The following is a 19,110-nucleotide window of genomic DNA, read 5'->3' as shown; positions in this document are numbered from 1 at the left end:
TCAAACTATGCTACAAGGCTATAGTAACCAAAACAGCATGGTACTGGTACCAAAACAGAGATATAGACCAATGGAACACAACAGAGCCCTTAGAAATAATACCACACATCTACAACCATCTGATCTTTGACAAACCTGACAAAAACAAGAAATGGGGAAAGGAGTTCCTATTTAATAAATGGTGCTGGGAAAACTGGCTAGCCATATGTAGAAAGCTGAAACTGGATCCCTTCCTTACACCTTACACAAAAATTAATTCAAGATGGATTAAAGACTTACATGTTAGACCTAAAGCCATAAAAACCCTAGAAGAAAACCTAGGCAATACCATTCAGGACATAGGCATGGGCAAGAACTTCATGTCTAAAGCACCAAAAGCAATGGAACAAAAGCCAAAATTGACAAATGGGATCCAATTAAACTAAAGGGCTCCTGCACAGCAAAAGAAACTACCATCAGAGTGAACAGGCAACCTACAGAATGGGAGAAAATTTTTGCAATCTACTTATCTGACAAAGGGCTAATATCCAGAATCTACAAAGAACTCAGACAAACTTACAAGAAAAAAACAAACAACCCCATCAAAAAGTGGGTAAAGGATATGAACAGACTCTTCTCAAAAGAAGACATTTATGCAGCCAACAGACACATGAAAAAATGCTCATCGTCACTGGCCATCAGAGAAATGCAAATCAAAACCACAATGAGATACCATCTCATACCAGTTAGAATGGCAATCATTAAAAAGTCAGGAAACAACAGCTGCTGGAGAGGATGTAGAGAAATAGGAACACTTTTACACTGTTGGTGGGACTGTAAACTAGTTCAATCATTGTGGAAGACAGTGTGGCAATTTCTCAAGGATCTAGAACTAGAAATGCCATTTGACCCAGCCATCCCATTACTGGGTATATACCCAAAGGATTATAAATCATGCTGCTATAAAGACACATGCACACGTATGTTTATTGCAGCACTAGTCACAATAGCAAAGACTTGGAACCAACCCAAGTGTCCATCAATGACAGACTGGATTAAGAAAATGTGGCACATATACACCATGGAATACTATGCAGCCATAAAAAAGGATGAGTTCACGTCCTTTGTAGGGACATGGATGAAGCTGGAAACCATCATTCTCAGCAAACTATCGCAAGGACAAAAACCAAACACTGCATGTTCTGACTCATAGACGGGAATTGAACAATGAGAACACTTGGACACAGGAAGGGGAACATCACACACCGGGGCCTGTAGTGGGGTGGGGGGACGGGGGAGGGATAGCATTAGGAGATATATCTAATGTAAATGACGAGTTAATGGGTGCAGCACACCAACACAGCACATGTATATATACGTAACAAGCCTGCATGTTGTGCACATGTACCCTATAACTTAAAGTATGATTAAAAAAAAAAAGATGTGGCTGGAGAAGCATGTAGCTGGGAGATCAAGAAGGCTATAAAGATATGTGCTCAGAAAAGGAGGCCTCTGAACAGCATGATCTGATACAAATTGTTCAAAAACAACCCTGCACCCAGACTACAGACGGAGGAGATCAGGGTATGGTGCAGGATGCTGATGGCCTGAACCAAGTGAGAATGGATCGATATGGTAGATTCAAAAGATATTTAGAGAATGGAATCAGTGTGACTTCAAAATTGATTAGCTATTGTTGATTAAATAAAAAAGACATCTAGGGTGACTTCAAAGTTTTTGGCTTGGCTGAATTTGGGGTGAATTTTAGTGCCAGATAGGAATATAAAAAGTACTGGTGGAGGCAGTAAATGATGAGTCCAATTTTGAAAATGTTAGATGTGAGATGCCTGTGGAATACAGAGTAGAAATGGTAAGTAGGCATTTGGATAGGAGTCTAGACTCAGGGAGAGGAACGGCAGGGCCTTTAATACATTAGTGTTGAGTACATCCAAGGTGAACACACAGTAAGAGAGAAAGGGGGTAGAGAGTAGAATCTAACATGTATAATGAGGCAGAGAAAGAGAATAGAGAAGCAAGAGCAGCCAGAGATGTGGGAGGAAGATCAGAAGATCAGATGTGGCAGGAAGATCACTCAAGGTGATATGGAAACCAAAGGAGGGAATTTAGAGAAAAAGTGTTAGTATCATAATAGTGTCATAATTTTAGAGAGAGAGAGAGAGAGAAAATAAAGTCTAAAAGGCAGCCTTTGGGTTTGTCTCCTGGGAAGCTTCTGATACAAGAATGTAAGTAAGTTCAGGGCAAATGCCAGATTGCAGGGAGGTAGAAGTAAAAGGTGAAGAAATGGAGCCGAGGAGTAGAGGCTTGTCTATGGAGGAGTGTGGCTGAGAGGCACAGGAGAGAAAGGGAAGTAGCCCAAGAGGGATGCAGCCGCAAAAAGGGGTTTGTTTGCTTTTTTTCAGGATACTCATACTTAAACATGCTTACTAATGCAGCAGAGGGCTGAGAAGGCAGTGTCCTCCTGAAAGAGGGAAAAGGAAGGGAACAGACTCCAGTTGTAAGGATTGGTTTGCCTTGCTTTGGGGAGGCAGGACACACTTTTTACTGAAACAGACAGGAAAGAGGCAGAGGTGCTCTGATTGTGTGAGGTTTTTAAGTAGACGGCAGGGGAGGGGGAGGAAGGAAGTTGATGGAGTTACCTGCTTTTGGGCTGAGAGTAAGAAGTGAGGTGGCAGAACTGGGGCTTGAGGAGAATGAAAAACCTTCAGAAGAGTCCCTGAGAGGAGTGGCCTGGGAAGCTGTCCATCAACAAGTAGAGGGATCTCCACGTAGCACCAAGGGTCCAGCTGAGAGTGTGACCAAGAATTTTAGTGGCATTAATTGTGTGGAGATTTCTCCAGGAGCCTTTAGGCTTTATCCTTTATTAAGCACTTACAATTGTGCTTAGTAATTATGTTCAAGGACTGAGGGGCCTGTGGGAACAGGTAAGTGATGGCTCAGAGGAATGGTGACTGGGAGAAATGAGGGCGGGGACCAGCACCTAGAGGTCTTGACAGATGGGCTAACGAAAGCAGAGATGAAGAACGAGGGCTGTTTTTTAGGGAGTTGGATACTGAAGTATAAAATTTGAGAGCTAGACCCTGTCTCAGGGACTGTAAGCTCCAGGATGTGAATCTGAGAGTCAGTGGTGAGGGAGGAGAAGGGTTTTGGAGAGAGGGGTCATCGAGTGAAGGTTCAGTTGTCTACAAAGACCCTGTAATTTGATGATGGGAGGATATGGGGAGAAAATGCTTCTGTAAGTCGATAACTCACTCAGGCTCTAAAATGTGAGCCTAGCCCAGGATGTAGAACTTGCAATGAGCTGTGATCACAATCACATCACTGCACTCCAGCCTGGGCAGCAGAGCGAGACCCTGTCAAATAAATAAATAAATAAATAAATAAATAAATAAATAAATAAATAAAATGTGAGACTGCTGATACAGAATATACAGTATCTTCTGTATCCCATGTATCAAATGCCACAGAGGATTTCTCTTCTTACAAGTCTCTATCACAAGTGCTTGATGAACATTCTGGTGAGAACATGTGCTTGGGAATAAGGTGATCAGAGGTCACTTTACTGAGTGAAAATATTCAAGGGATGTGCCCCAAGAAGGCCCCACAGAGAGCTAGAAAGAGCAGAAAGCTAGAAGGAGAGCCTAACCTTATCTACATAATGGTGCGGGAGTCAGTAAAGCACGGAATTAACACAGTAAGGGCGCTTCTAACAGCTGCTGAGCTGCCCTGGCAAGCTGTGCCTTCAGAAGCCTAAACCAAGTTTCTCATGTCCCAAGGAAGAGGGTAGGTTTAGAGTAACAGGAAATCTGGGCTCAAAGGTCTTCAAATGTTGCTTATTGAGTAACCTGCAATCTTCGGAAGTGTATGTCAAACATAATACATTAATATATCAAAAGAGATGTTACCACTTACAGTTTGTTATCTTTCACAATAATTATTTGGGGCATGACTTCAGGGAAGAAAATTTCTCAGTAATGATATAGTTATCTTGGAAAATGATGACGGGCTGACCAGCAGTGTCCAAACTTTAATTAGAGCTGAAGTTATCGTGAAGAAATGCCAACTAAAAGGACACATGATGAGGTTCTAAAATTTTTTTTTGTAGAAAAAAAGGTAATTATGAATGGACAAGGCTTTTGCTGGAAATTCTGCAGATATTTTGGGTGCATATTATGCACTGATGGAGAATGCACCACAGTAACCAGATGTGCTGGGGTTAAGGTCAAAGCAGTGCTGGGTGAGCCAATGACACAATGCACTTTGAGGTGCAGTAGGAGTATATACAAAGACATGACAAAATTGAATACAAGTACAATATGTGCAGATATAAATTACTAAATCCAAAATATGGAAATCCATAAGAACAAGAAATGAGTTAAGAGGTTATTTGCACATAGGTCAGGCCAAGTTTCCACTCCCCCTTCCCTGCCTTTTTTTTTTATCTTTAAGCCAAAAGAATTATTAGACTGAAGTAAAAGCTACAGTTGACAGAGAAGTGATCAACACAAGAAAAATGAACCAGTAGTAAGTGTTTCAATTGGTACTTCCTTTTCTGTTCACTGACTCCACTGCACCTGTTTGTTCCTAGCACTGAGACTCCATCCTCTCTTCTTTCACATAGCTGGTTATTTGTATGCCAAATAAAAAGAAGGAAAAACTTTTATCTTCCAAAGCTGCATAGTTTTATTTACTATATATTAATAGTAATATAGTTCTATTTAATAAACTATATTTGTTTTCTCAAAAAATGATGTAAGTATATTATATAATAATTTAAAAATTTTTTGTAAGAATATCATGTTATGTAGAAAGAAATAGAGAGAGGGATGGGAAAGAAACAATCTATCACTGTAAGACAACAATCACTTTTAGAATATTTCTGAATTTATATCTATACCATTTTATGTAAATAGTTGTATGCATACAAGTTATTCAATCCTGAGTCTGTTTTTCACTTAGTATTTTCTGTGCTGGTACTATTTTTTATTCTATCATGTTTTATGGGTACAGTATCGTTTGCTTAACCTCCTCCTTTTATGAGAATGCTTGCAATTATTTGTTATTATGACTTTATGATGAACATGTTTGTGAATTTTTCCCTTATCTAGAATTATTTCCCCCTTAGGATGGATTCCCAGAAATGAAACTATTGCAAATAGCCATTGGCACATACTATGATCCATTAATAGCCCTTGATCTAGATAACGTTTAAAGTCCCCCCCGCCCCTGAGTTCAGAAGTTCAGTGAAACAAGCAGAATGAACCTGTAGTATTCACACTGAGACATTTCACCCTTTCTATCACTCTTATTTGAAAAAATATTGGCTATCTTCTGCATCCCTTCAATTATATGATAATTTACAAGGAAATATAATAGTTTATTAGACTACAGGTGTGATAAAAGTTTGATAAAATATTTCTCTGTCAAATACTTTATACATCTATACTTAGGAAATTGAACAGATTGCATTATCAACTGAGCTCTGTAACCAAGGCCCAGTAAAGTTCAAAGATACTGCACTGGCTAAGAAAATATCCACTTCTCGAATGCATTAGTGTAGCATGTCTGAAACTTTAGCCATTTGCATGCCATCTTCATTATTTTTGCCAAATCTGCAGATTACCTGTAATATTATTTATTTAATCATTTCCTTAAAATCAATAGTAAATTAGCTCAACTTCTTACTTAACACTTTCCTAAACAATAGTATTCATGAAATTCTAGGTTTTATAAGCGAATTATGTTAATTTATATTAAGCTAGCAAATAACTCAAAATTTTAAAGTTTAGACATGTACTGCCTAAAATCAGTAGTATGTATACCATACTTAGGAAAAGTTGTATTTATATGTATCTCATATTTAAGTTATAATCATCTCTTCTTTCCTTCAGACATAGAAGAATGATAGCACCAGATAATATTCTTTCTTTTAAGTTTGTCTATCCCACAGTTCTCTATAAATAAAGCATATTACAACATTCTGCAAAAATAGTTGTTACCATCAATAACAAGAAACAAAGACTCCCCCATATAGAGAGGCAACAAATACAATACAAAATACAAAAAAAATATGGAATATATTTTCACCAAAAGTTTAAATGCTCATTCCTTTAAGAGTTCTTCAATCCACAGATATTCAAAATTTCAAGAAAGAAAATCATTTACAATGAACAGCTTATGCCAAAAAGCCATCATTCTCTGCAATAGAGAACAATAAAAGCAATTCATGCCTTGTGTTCATGGGAAAGGGATCAGTAAAATTGTTTGGAATAGGAGGAGCCATGGAATTTCAGAAATATCTTGAAATGCACAAACTTATTCTTAAGGAAAACTTCAGGCTCTAAATCCAAACCTAGATCACTTGGCATTTGCTGGGAGGTATTGTTACAGCTTAACACATCAGCCAAGCTCATCACGTATTATTTTATATGATAATGCCTAATATCCATCATAATTTACACATGCATTTTCTTTACAGCTTAAAATAGATTTTGAAAAGTTTGAAGTAATTATTGCCTTCCTACTCATGCAGATAGAGATGCTATACAATTTTGGTGTCTTCTTGGGGGAAGAATTTGAGAGATTCATCTCAGATTTAAAAGATCTTTGATATGGGGAATAAGTTATTTCTAAAATAATTTTAAGTATTTTGTTTCTCTTGAGGCTTGAGGTTGATGGGGTGGGAAGGAGGTGGGAAGAGAGAAGTAAATTATTTCGGTCAGCAGAAAAGGACTGGACTTGACATTGGTTCTAGAGTCTAGAATGTATCCCAAGTGCATAAATTATACCCCAAATTAAATGGATATTGTTTCTTATAAGAGAATTAGTGGCACAAAGTAAAAAGAAAGTAAAAGGGAGAGAGAGAGAGACAGAGAGGGAGAGAGAAGTATATATTGCAAACAGAGATGCCATTATACTGTGGCATAAAGTCCTCTCCTTCCTGATCCTGCCTCTGTGTGTACCCTCAACCATCCTCAAATCCCAAACCATCTTAAAGGTTTTAATTTGTGGCTTTCCAAAGTACTCTAAAGTACTAATTTCAAACACTAGAGTTTTTTAATTAAAGGACTCTTCTAAATAGACATGCAAAGGAATTTAATTTTTCTAGATGCTTTGTCTCTAAATAATGCTTCCACGCACTCAGAATTCCCGTCAATTCTTCCCATATGAGATGAGTAAGTCTCGTGCCTTATCTACCTGTTTCCTAGCAAAATTAGTGATGCTGTCATAAAAGTGGTAGTTTCTATTATTACCTATGTATTCCAGGCAAAAGTCATAGAGTTTTTTTTCAAATAAATAATCCTAACAATCCTTTAATTAAACATCTCAATTAAGTGACAAGTAAGACCAGAAACTCAGTGACTTAAGAACCTTGTTATTAAAACCTCATGAAAAACTGGTTTGCTTTCTCCCCTTCATAATGACTACAGTTTACTATTGTAGGTAACTCTTCCCTTCTCTCCCTCCCCTTCCCCACTCCACCCCCTTCGCCCCACCAACTCACCCTCCCCTTTCTGGAAAGTTTCTATTATAGAAGTGCAAAGGTTCTTAGAGCTCTAAAGTTATTTAAATATAGACAAGATCAGCAGATGGAAACTGAGTCAACACTTAAGAAAAATACTTCCTCATATATTATGCCATCTACTGCGTTTTGTCATTTAAAGGATGATACTCACTTTTATCTTGAAGAGGAAAAGTACTTTAAGACCAGCAAATCTAACTCTGAGCAGAGTTAATTCTGGTACAGCCTCTCTGAAATACACTGTTTCTCATAAACGGCTTCAGTTTCAGGAAGTAGGAATTAAAAAAAAAAAAACAATCCTGTGACTGTCTCAGAATATGGTTGTGTAATTCAATTCCGGGACTTTCAGCAATCTTGCACCATAAGACACACCCCTTTAGGAATTGCTTCGGTGAAAGGTATTCTGGGAGCTGTATTACTACAGAAAAGTTCCTTCTCCTAATGAAAGTGCAAGAAAAACTTATTATTTAGACTAAGAATGGAGAGTCCTCTTAGAGCCAAGAAGAGAGAATGTCAGTAAGAAACAATGAACGTGACATTGTTGAAATCTGTTAGCAAAAGACAGATGCACATTAAGGCTTCATTCTGTGCTCTGTCTCAGAAGTGAGCTTGTTATCACAGAGACATATATATTGCTAGGTTTATTTGAATTGGAAAATAAAGTTAGGACTTTTTGGATAGAATATCTGATTAGGCTGACTAGTTTGACAGTGAAAAGTGTCTTATTGAGTTACACAGTGGACATTGTCCTTCAATGGAACAACTGAAATCTGCAACTCGAAATTTTGACCAAAAAATCAAAAGTATATAAGATTTCTAAATGTCAAAATATATTTTATTGGAAAAGTTATTGACATGAACAATATTTTAACTTTCTCAATCCTTTTTGAGCCTGCTGGATTAAAGAAGTTTCCTCTAGAGTGAAGGAATAATAGGTTTTATTAATAGTAATTTGATAAATTTTGGTAAAGCCTTTGGTATATTTCCTAGAAACTGAGAGAGCAAAGGACTCCAAAAGCTGGGTCATAAATGCTTTGACAAGTCAATTGTTTACAACAAAATAGGAGGAAATAATTGAATAGTCAGTTGCTAGATCACTTAAAACACATTTTTTTGTGATAGATCGCTATGTAATGTTTAATATATGACCTTAGAAGTTTAAATAACCAAATGGCATTGCTATAACAAAATTCTATCTCTATTTATTTATGTAAACACAGTTCCTCTCCTCTTCCATGTGTATATTTTTGTGGAATGTTGTTTTATTCCAACTATAAGTAACATTCATCTGTGAATTAATTTTTTAAAACTCCAGAAATCTTATTGAGAAGTGACTTTTGAATAAATTTTATCACTTAATATTCATCAAAACATATCATTTTATTTTTGTCTTTTTCATCAATTATGAATCAATACTTGTACAATTCAATCTTTAAGAAAGGTTAATACTTAGAGTCTATGGTCACAGAAAATAGAAATATTTAATTTCTTTTTTCTTTTCTTTTTTTTTTTTTTTTTTTTTTGAGACGGAGTTTCGCTCTTGTTGCCCAGGCTGGAGTGCAGTGGCACAGTCTCGGCTCACTGCAGCCTCTGCCTCCTGGGTTCAAACGATTCTCCTGCCTCAGTCTTCCAAGTAGCTGGGATTACAGGTGCCTGCCAGCACGCCCAGCTAATTTTTTGTATTTTTAGTAGAAGTGGGGCTTCACCGTGTTGGCCAGGCTGGTCTCGAACTCCTGACCTCAGGTGATCTGTCTGCCTTGGCTTCCCAAAGCGCTGGGATTACAGGCGTGAGCCACCACACCCGGCCAGAAAGGTTTAATTACAATATATACTTTTTTTGAGAGACATGTTGCCCAGGCTGGAGTGCAGTGGCGTGATCTCCGTTCACTGCAACCTCCACCTCCTGGGTTCAAGTGATTCTTCTGCCTCAGCTTCCCAAGTAACTGGGACTACAGGCACCCGCCACCACGCCCAGCTAATTTTTGTATTTTAGTAGAGACAGGGTTTCACCATATTGGCCAGGGTGGTCTCGAACTCCTGACCTCTGGTGATCTGCCTGCCTTCGCTTCCCGAAGTGCTGGGATTACAGGCTTGAGCCGCTGCACCCGGCCTACATATTTTTACTGTAAAGAAATATGACAAAAACTTTCAAGTATATTAACTATTTTATACTAGGATAAACTTCCATGGATGAAGTGAAATGAAACAGAAGCTTAAGGAAATACAGGAATGATATAAAATTTCCAATTGTTAAAAAAGGTATTGTACATGTGTCTTTATTTTTAAATTTCTTAAATTTTAAACTTTTTTGAGATAGGGCTGTCACCCAGGCTGAAATGCAGTGGCACAATCACAGCTCACTACAGCCTTGACCTCCTGGTCTCAAGTGATACTCCTGCTTCAGCCTCCCAAGTAGCTGGGACCACAGGTATACACCATCACACCTGGCTAATTTTTGTTTTTGTTTTGTTTGTTTGTTTGTTTGTTTTTTGTAAAGACAGTGTTTCTCCATGTTGCCCAGACTGGTCTTGAACTCCTGGGCTCAAGTGATCTACCCACCTCAGCCTCCCAAAATATTGGGAGTATGGGAGTGAGCCACTGCGCCCAGCCTGTACATGCATTTTTAAATAGATGATGGGGAACATCAAATCACTAGGATATAAAATTTGTGTTGGATACATTTAAAAGAGTAATGTATGAGTTATGTTTATTCAACATCAGATTTAGACCCTTTGTATCTAAAGTTATAATGAAAGATGAATATCGACTTTATGTGAAGGAATTACTGTCTTTGCAAAATTCTATTTGGGGGTAGGGGAGCAAAAATGTTGGAAATACAGTGTTCGGGATGAAAAGCTGTACATTTCAGAGCCTAAAAAAGGGCACTGTACACCTGAGTATGGAGAGAGAGGCAATGGCACTGATAGAAGAGGAGGGATCTCATATGAGATATTATCTTCCTTACAGTTTGGACAACAGTCAAGATTGTCTTCAACAGGGATTCCTGGTAAGATCCATAGAGTCATGTAAAACACAAAGACAAAATGTCTCATTTATAATCCAGTGGTGAGTTTTAGTAAGATTTCAAAGATGGAAGTTTCATTACACAAATTTCAACTATTTTAAGTGATTGAGATGTACACCTATACAAGGAATACATTATGACACACAGGAAAACTGGCTGCAGCATCATATTAATTTTGATTTTCTAGGTTTTATCATCTTGAATATAAAATATAAAATGCCGATACAAGCTGATATCATTCGTTCACCTCAATAACATGTTTAGAGAATCTTTTGTGTCAAGTGCTACACTGGTGCTACAGATTCAGACTGTGCACACAAGCAATGCACTTAAGGCAATCACAGTGATTGATGGATTAGTAGTGATGTGGCCAGAAATTAGTTGGAAAAAATTGGCAAGAGTTGGCTCATAATAGGAGGTCTTTGTGTTTCATTTTAAGGAGTTTGGATATTTATATTGAAAACATAGAAAATTTGGGCCAGGCGCGGTGGCTCACGCCTGTAATCCCAGCACTCTGAGAGGCTGAGGCGGGCAGATCACGAAGTCAGGAGTTCAAGACCAGTCTGGCCAAGATGGTGAAACCCTGTCTCTACTAAAAATACAAAAATTAGCTAGGTGTGGTGGCGGATGCCTGTAGTCACAGCTACTTGGGAGGCTGAGGCAGAGAATTTCTTGAACCCGGGAGGTGGAGGTTGCAGTGAGGCAAGATTGTGCCACTGCACTCCAGCCTGGGCAACAGAGCAAGACTCCATCTCAAGACAAAAAAAAAACAAAAAAAACAAACAGAAAACAGAAAATTTCAAAGAATGTAAAATCATAAAACTTTTAGAAAGAATACTTACTATTGTGGGAAGGTTGGAGTATGGAGCAAGGTTTATGCAAGGGAAGGATCCTGGTGGTGGGTGGATTAGGAGGCAAGACTGGAATTAGGAAAATGAGTTAGAAGAGTACTGCAATATTCTAGAGAGAAGTGATGACTGGGCTTAATTAATGACAGTAACAATGGAATAAAAAGGAAGGGAAATAAATATTTAGGAAATAGAATCACAGGCCTGGGTGAGACACACAGAAATATGCGTGAATGACTTAGAGGCAGTCAAAAAACTATAATTGTAGTTAGATATTACCAAAGGGGAATGTACAGGATAGAAAGAAGGCCACAGAGATGAAAGTTGGTAATTCATGCAGAAAAAGAGAGATCCATAGAGGAGATGGGTAAAGAACGCCTAGAACGGTAGTAGAAAAACCAAAACAAAGTATATCCTAAAAACAGGACTGGCAAGAGAATCTGCAGGGCCTCTTGTTCAAAAATATTAAGCATTTCAGGTTGGTGATAGCAGATACAAGCATGCGACTCTGAGTGCAGGGCCCTATGGATTGCACAGATCACACACTCAGGAAAGCCTGCTTAAAAGCCAAGTAGATGGAAGTGACAGTGTCAATGAAATGAAATTGGTCAACAAGAATAAATGATGCAGAGAAGTGAAGTAGGATGAGGACAGAAAAGTGTCCTTTGGCTTGGCAAGTAGGTCAAGGATGGATATAACAAGAACAAATCAGTAAAGCAGTGGCAGAAAGCAGATGATGGAATATTTTAAAAATCCTAGGCCGGGCGCGGTGACTCATGCCTGTAATCCCAGCACTTTGGGAGGCTGAGGCGGGTGGATCACCTGAGGTCAGGAGTTTGAGAACAGCCTGGCCAACATGGTGAAACCCCATCTCTACTAAAAATACAAAATTAGCCAGGGGTGGTGGTGGGCGCCTGTAGTCCCAGCTACTCAGGAGGCTGAGGCAGGAGAATCGCTTGAACCCAGGAGATGGAGATTGCAGTGAGCCGAGATCACACCACTGCACTCCAGCCTGGGCAACAAGAGTGAGACTCCATCTCAAAAACAAACAAACAAACAAACAAACCTAGTAAGATGAATAAGTAGAGTCGGACAAGAATCTTCCAATTGAAGCCTACATTAAGTAAAATATACAGGTGGTACATACTTTGAGAAGGGGCTATATCCTTCCGAGGGTCCTTCAGCATTGTAGGAAGATGAGTTCAAGGTCACCTTAACCATTTTAATATGTAATAAACTTGAAGATCCCAGATATCAGAGAATAGTGACATTTCTATGGGGATAGGAACTAGAATGCCATTCTGGAACTTTCTTTTCAGATTTACATACCTAGTTGACAGCACAATGAGGATAAACACAAAGAGAGAATCAGAGAGATGGACGAGAAAAGAACTTAGTCCAGATATGGCACTTCTCTGAGCCAACTTTTGCTATTTTACTTTATGAGGAAATAAAATCATTGTGTTAAAAATGTATATCTTACAATCCCTCATTAGTGGTTTAAAATGTTGCTCCTTGTTGGGAAGCTAGTAATTCATAGCATGGTGGTTCACACCTGCAATCCTAGCACTTTGGGAGGCCAAGGCTGGTGGATCCCTTGAGTCCAGCAGTTTGAGAACTGCCTGGGAAACGTGGCAAAACCCCATCTCTACAAAAAATACAAAAATTAGCCAGGCAGGTGTAGTCTCAGCTACTTAGGAGGCTGAGGTGGGAGAAGCCGAAGTGGTTGAGGCTGCGGTGAGCCATGATTGTGCCACTGCTCTCCAGCCTGCGCAATAGAGACTCTGTTTCAAAAAATAAAATAAAATAAAAGTTAAGAGAAAAGTACTAACACTTGAAGTATAAAAATATAAATACTTAAATGTAACATTAAAGAAAGGGAGACTTTTTTTGTTTGTTGATTTTTTACTAAAAATTACACTGACGAGTATTACTTGAGAAAGTTTAGATTCAACAAGGAAAAAATCAAGTTACTCGGTTTGAGGGGAGTATATGACAGGTAGAAATAATGTACTCCCCCAAATCAGCTCCTCCCATGCTTGCCTACATGGCCTCAAGCCCTCATAATGAGTGACTGGGGGCTTTAGGCCAGAATAAGTTGAGGACCCTCATAATTGACTGGGACCCTCTAACAAAAGCAACTATGTTAGCTTTTTAAATTGCGCATAACATGTTGCTACAAAGTTAGCAGCTTAAAACAGCACTTATTAAACTGTCTGTAAAATATATACAAATGAAGATGCATTTTACACATCTACAAATGGTGTCATAACTACAGCATGGATGTTATATAAGTTTTTTAATAACTTAGAGGAAAAATAAAGGTTCTATGATATACAAAAAACCAAACAGCACTCATTTATTATTTCAAGGTTTCTGTCAGTCAGAAGTCTGGGCACACTTACTTATAGCTGAGAGCGCTGCACTTCTTATCTGAGGCTTGGGGTCCTTCGAGGTTTATTCAGGTTTTTGGCAGAATTGCAGTTGCAGCACTGAGGCCCCCATTTTCTTGCTAGCTATTGACTGGGCCACTCTCAGCTCCTAGATGCCACTGGAATTTCCTTGCCATGCGGCTTTCATAGGCAGCTCCTGCATGGATATTTGCTCTTTCCAGGCCAGCAGGAGCATGTGTCTTTGACTTCATGAAGGGTGAAGTCCTTTTACCTTTAATAACTCACCTGATTAGGCCAGGTGCAGTGGCTCATGCCTGTAATCCCAGTACTTTGGGATGCCAAGGCAGGAGGCTCCCCTGAGATCAGGAGTTCAAGACCAGCCTGGCCAACATGGTGAAACCCCATCTTTACCAAAAAATAAAAAAATTAGCCAGGCATGGTAGTATGCTCCTGTAGTTTCAGCTGAGGTGGGAGAATCGCTTGAACCCAGGAGGTGGCGGTTGCAGTGAACAGAGATCACACCACTGCACTCCAGCCTGGACGACAGAATGAGACCCTGTCTCAAAAAAACAAAAAAAAAAAACCAAAAACAAAAACAAAAACTCACCTGATTAGGCCCAGCGCAGCTGGATCATCTCCTATTTTGTTAACTCAAAGACAACTGATTATAAACCTAATCACAATAGTGATATTACAACATATTTATAGGTTCTGCCTCTTTTCAAGAGGAGATTATACAGATTGTGCATACCCGGGGGTGAAAACCTAGGGAGCCATTTTAGAATTCTGCCTCCCACAGCACCTTTCCCACAACTGCCTCCAGGGTGGGACAGAAATGATGGCCCAAACAGGCTGACTCATTCCTCTCCCTGCACCCTTGAGGGGCCTTGTCTTTAGGGGATCCACTTTTCTCCTCACCATCTCACTGTTTTCTTGAGAGCCTGAATTTTGTTGTAAACTTCCATCATATGAAAAATACTGAGGCTTTAAAGCATTGAGACCTGTCTCTTAGGGGATTTCTCTTACTTGACTCTTCTTTAAAAGGCTGTATGTGTGTGTAACTGTAACACATGAAGATAATTACAAAAAGCCAAACTGTTGGAAAAAGGACACAATGAGAACTCTCTGCCTGACTCCAGCCTTCTGTCCTCTGTCAGCCATGTTCTCCTCAGAATTAACCAACATTATCCATTCTGTCTCCTTGGATAGTTCACATATTTATGTTTTTCCACAAATGCTAGCATTTTTGTTCTGCACTCTGTGTTTTCTTTAGTAGTGTATCCTTCACACATAGATTTAAATTGCTCATTTTATTTATTCTATTTTTTTTTTTTTTTTGAGACAGAGTCTTGCTCTGTCGCCCAGGCTGGAGTACAGTGGCATGATCTCTGCTCACTGCAACCTCCACCTCCCATGTTCAAGCGATTCTCATGTCTCAGCTTTCTGAGTAGCTGGGACTACAGGTGCATGCCACCACTTATGGCTAATTTTTGCATTTTTAGTAGAGACAGGGTTTCACCAGTTTGGCCAGGATGGTCTCAAACTCCTGGCCTCAAGTGATCTGCCTGCCTTGGCCTCCCAAAGTGCTGGGATTACAGGCGTGAGCCACTGGGCTCGGCTGTAAGTTGTTAATTTTAATTGTGGTCACTTAACTTCAAGAACAGGGAAGAGGAAGAGATTTGGGCTGCCGCCAGTCCCTCATTTAGGAACTAGTGGAAAACGATTTAGGTCAGCTATCTCAGGTGATTCTAAATGTTTTCACATGTTAGCAGAGAGCATCCACCATGAGGCGGTGAGACACACTTGAGCTGAACTGCACGTAATCTAAACGTCAGGGCTGGACAGGGGAGAGTTAGACAAGTGTGGGTCTCAGGTGCTTAGAACGCCTTGGACAGAAAGCAAGGTCATATAATTCATTTATTAGCAAGTAACACAAACATGCACCTCTTTTTTTTTTTTACATGGTGTGATTGTATTACCACAAATTAGCTGCTTTTATTTTTTATGTTAAATAACATACAGTAGGCGTTTATGTACATCATCTTAATTATGGGCTAGCAAAAATATCTAAAACTCTTAAGATTCTTGCCACGGAAAAACTTTGTATTTTCAAACAAACAAGTAACTTAATTAGAAATTATATTGACCCATGTCATGGGGATGAGGGATGATGATAAGAGGAAGTGATGGCATGCCATCAATTGAATAGGAGAGCCAAGATAAATTTTTACTTTTTTTTTAAACATTAATACAATTTAGAAATTTCAAATTGTTCAAAGCTGGATAGAAATATAATGGATTATGGGCATTTTATGTTATTTTCAAATTAAATGATGGGTCATTGGTAATTAAAACAGTAAATCCCTCCTTTCTGTATCAATAACACATGCCTACTGTTTTCGTCTATTTTGAATACAATCCTAGCCCAACTTTTAGGACAGTCATTTCCCTGAAGGGTTTCTTGTAATTTTTTCCTGAAAGCATTTATATTACTTGCTATAACCCCAGCACCACTCAGGGCATTTGGTTGTAGCAAGTGAGGTTAACCAAGTTTAAAATCCTGTTGAATTCACAGGAGAGTTTAACTGCATCTGTCTAATTTAAAAGATGTTGGCAGCCCATGAGCAGTTCTATGTGCAAGAGAAAGTTTCACACTTTAAGGCTATGTCAGGATCAGATAATGAATTTATCAAAATGACACAATCACATTGAAACAAAAATATTTTTGTTTTTTGGTTTTTCTTTTCAAAAAGAAAAACCGCAATAAGAGGGCCTCAAAGGTGATTTCCAGCTGCTCTGTTCTCATTAGCATATTTGTAACAGTGGCACACAGTGGAAGCCTTACATTTCCTCAGTCTGATGTAACTTTGACCAAAGTACTTTCAGACTTTAGTAATTTGCTTGTTTTAAGAGAAATAATAGCCTGAGATGAGGATATTTGTATAAACCCCTTCCTGAAATGTCTAGTACCTTTCATTGCATAATTAAAATTCCTACTGTGTTTCTTTAACAGTAAAGACATTTTCATTATCAAAGAATGATGTTCATGTTTTTCTAGAAAAGGTATCATTACTCTATTTGTTTAAACTTCAATCTTGAATAAAAATAAAACAAGTAAAATCTGTAGTAAAACTGTAAAATAATCTCTTCATTAAAAATAATCATTTTTAATGGTTTTATACAAACTGAAACAATAATAAAGCCCATATTACAAATTACTTTGCCTGATTTAGATATGAGTGACTTAAAATTGCTTCTTTTGCAAATGTCCCCTGGTGATTTTCAGAAAACTGAATAAATTGAAAGTACAGAAATAAATAGTCACTTTTTTGGGGGGCTCTGGCCTTATTCAAGCTTTTAGAAATTTTCTGGGCCTTTTGTCAGTTTTCAAATTAGAGATTGGAAACTCCAGTTCTGATAATACTGTTCTATTGTATGAGTTCACTGACATAATCAGATAGCATGTCTTATCTTCCACCCGCTCTCATGTTCATCAGCTGAGAGAAGGTACCCTGACTGTCACTTCTAGAGAAGAAATAATAAATGTTGATGATTAACAAAATTGCAGCCCTTATGGGAATCTGCCTCACTTGTAAATGTACCCTTCTTTCCCCACAGTCACTGTACTTGATTATACCTAGCTCTGACACAGTTCAAATCTTAACCGCACCCATAGAACCTCTTTATCAGGTGGACATCAATGTCATTTTATTGCCAGTGAAACTCATCCACAAACAAGCAACTCTCCTGAACTCAAGGACAGAACACAGACAAGGGGCTTCCACTCATTTCCATCATCAGAATTTGGTTTCCCATGCGAAGAAGTAGGCCACTATGATCTCAGCCAAGCCAAGTTTTGTCCTCCTTCCTCTATCTATCCTCAGTCTTCTTTCTCCTTCTATGGCAAGGGTCCCCAACCTCTGGGCCATGGACTGGCAGTGGTCCATGGACTGTTAGGAACCCAGTGGCAAAGCAGGAGGTGAGCTCAGGGCCAGCAAGTGAAGCTTCATCTGTATTTACAGCTGCTAACCATCACCTGTGTTACTGCCTGAGCTCTGTTTCCTGTCAGATGACTGGGGCATTAGATTCTTATAGGAGCAGGAACCCTGCACATGGGAGGGATCTAGGCTGCCGGCTTCTTATGAGAGTCTAATGCCTGATGATCTGTCACTGTCTCCCATCACCCCCAAATTTGTCCATCTAGTTGCATGAAAACAAGCTCAGGACTTCCACTGATTCGACATTATGGTGAGTTGTATAACTATCTCATTATATATTACAATGCAATAATAATAGAAATAAAGTGCACAATAAATGAAATGGGCTTGAATCATCCTGAAACAATCTCCCGCGGCCCCCACCCCAATCTGTGGAAAAAGTCTTCCATGACACCGGTTCCCAACAGGGATCGCTGGTCTCCACAGTGTCTATCCTCTCTCTCTCTTTTTCTTTAAACAGAGTCTCACTCTGTTGCCCAGACTGGAGCCCATCCCGGGCTCACTGCAACCTCCGCCTCCCGGATTCAAGCGATTCTCCTGCCTCAGCCTCCCGAGTAGTTGGGATTACAGGCACCCACCAAGCCCAACTAATTTTTGTATTTTTAGTAGAGATGGAGTTTCGTCATGTTGGCCAGGCTGGTCTCGAACTCCTGACCTTGTGATCCGCCCACCTCGGCCTCCCAAAGTGCTGTATTTACAGGTGTGAGCCACGGCTCCCGGGTCTATCCTCTCTTGACACCTACTCTCCTTAGGTTCTTCACACTTAGGTCATTCCAAACCTTTTCACTCAGGCAGAAAAGTAGCATTACCTTATTCTAAGCTATAAAGGACTCCTGAGAGGTGTTTCCCATTTCATCATGTACCAGCTTTTACTTGTGGACTCTGGATGTCCATTGCGATGGAAGCGGCAGGAGAGAAAGCGACTGGACTGCTCTGCTAGGTGTAAGGCGAGGGCAACCTGGAGCAAGTTCAAATCCCGCCTCTGCGGGAGGCAGAGGTTGCAGTGAGACGAGATCGCGCCACTGCACTCCAGCATGGGCGACACGTGCGACTCGTCTCAAAAAAAAAAAAAAAGAAAAGAAAAAAAGAAAAAAAAATTCCACTCTGCTCGCCACACTCCACCATTCTCTGAGCCTCAGTTTACTCATGTGTAAGGAGGACTGCGATGATTACAGGAGCTCGTGCCTGCCACACACTGGCTTGCTTGGTATTCTTGGAGACACCGAAAGATTAGTTCAACTCCCCGCCTGCCCCCGCCCTGGGGCAATACTCATTTTGGGGAAAAGTCCCCCTTAATGCTGAAGTGATCCAGTTCCCTTCCTTTCTC

At 39.4% G+C, this 19,110-nt stretch overlaps 1 protein-coding gene across 18 annotated transcripts in view; it reads right to left on the bottom strand.

Annotated features, from left to right (window-relative positions):
- ALPK1 (alpha kinase 1) overlaps window positions 1-13,811 on the bottom strand; it is a 218,997-nt gene extending 205,186 nt beyond the window's left edge. For 11 of the 18 annotated variants that reach the window (XR_010126093.1, XR_010126094.1, XR_008502301.2 and 8 more), the window contains exon 1: window positions 7,674-7,783. The gene's annotated coding sequence lies outside the window, so the exon portion shown is untranslated. Of the gene's footprint in view, window positions 1-7,673; window positions 7,847-13,797 lie in introns of those variants that run through there. The other 7 variants (XM_063663991.1, XM_063663984.1, XM_063663985.1 and 4 more) reach the window with 2 other exon arrangements.
- Between the last annotated feature and the right edge of the window lie 5,299 nt (window positions 13,812-19,110).

This window comes from Pongo pygmaeus, chromosome 3, assembly GCF_028885625.2.
Source record: "Pongo pygmaeus isolate AG05252 chromosome 3, NHGRI_mPonPyg2-v2.0_pri, whole genome shotgun sequence".
In the NCBI taxonomy this organism is placed as follows: domain Eukaryota; kingdom Metazoa; phylum Chordata; class Mammalia; order Primates; family Hominidae; genus Pongo; species Pongo pygmaeus.
This window is presented reverse-complemented; position numbering and strand designations above follow the sequence as displayed.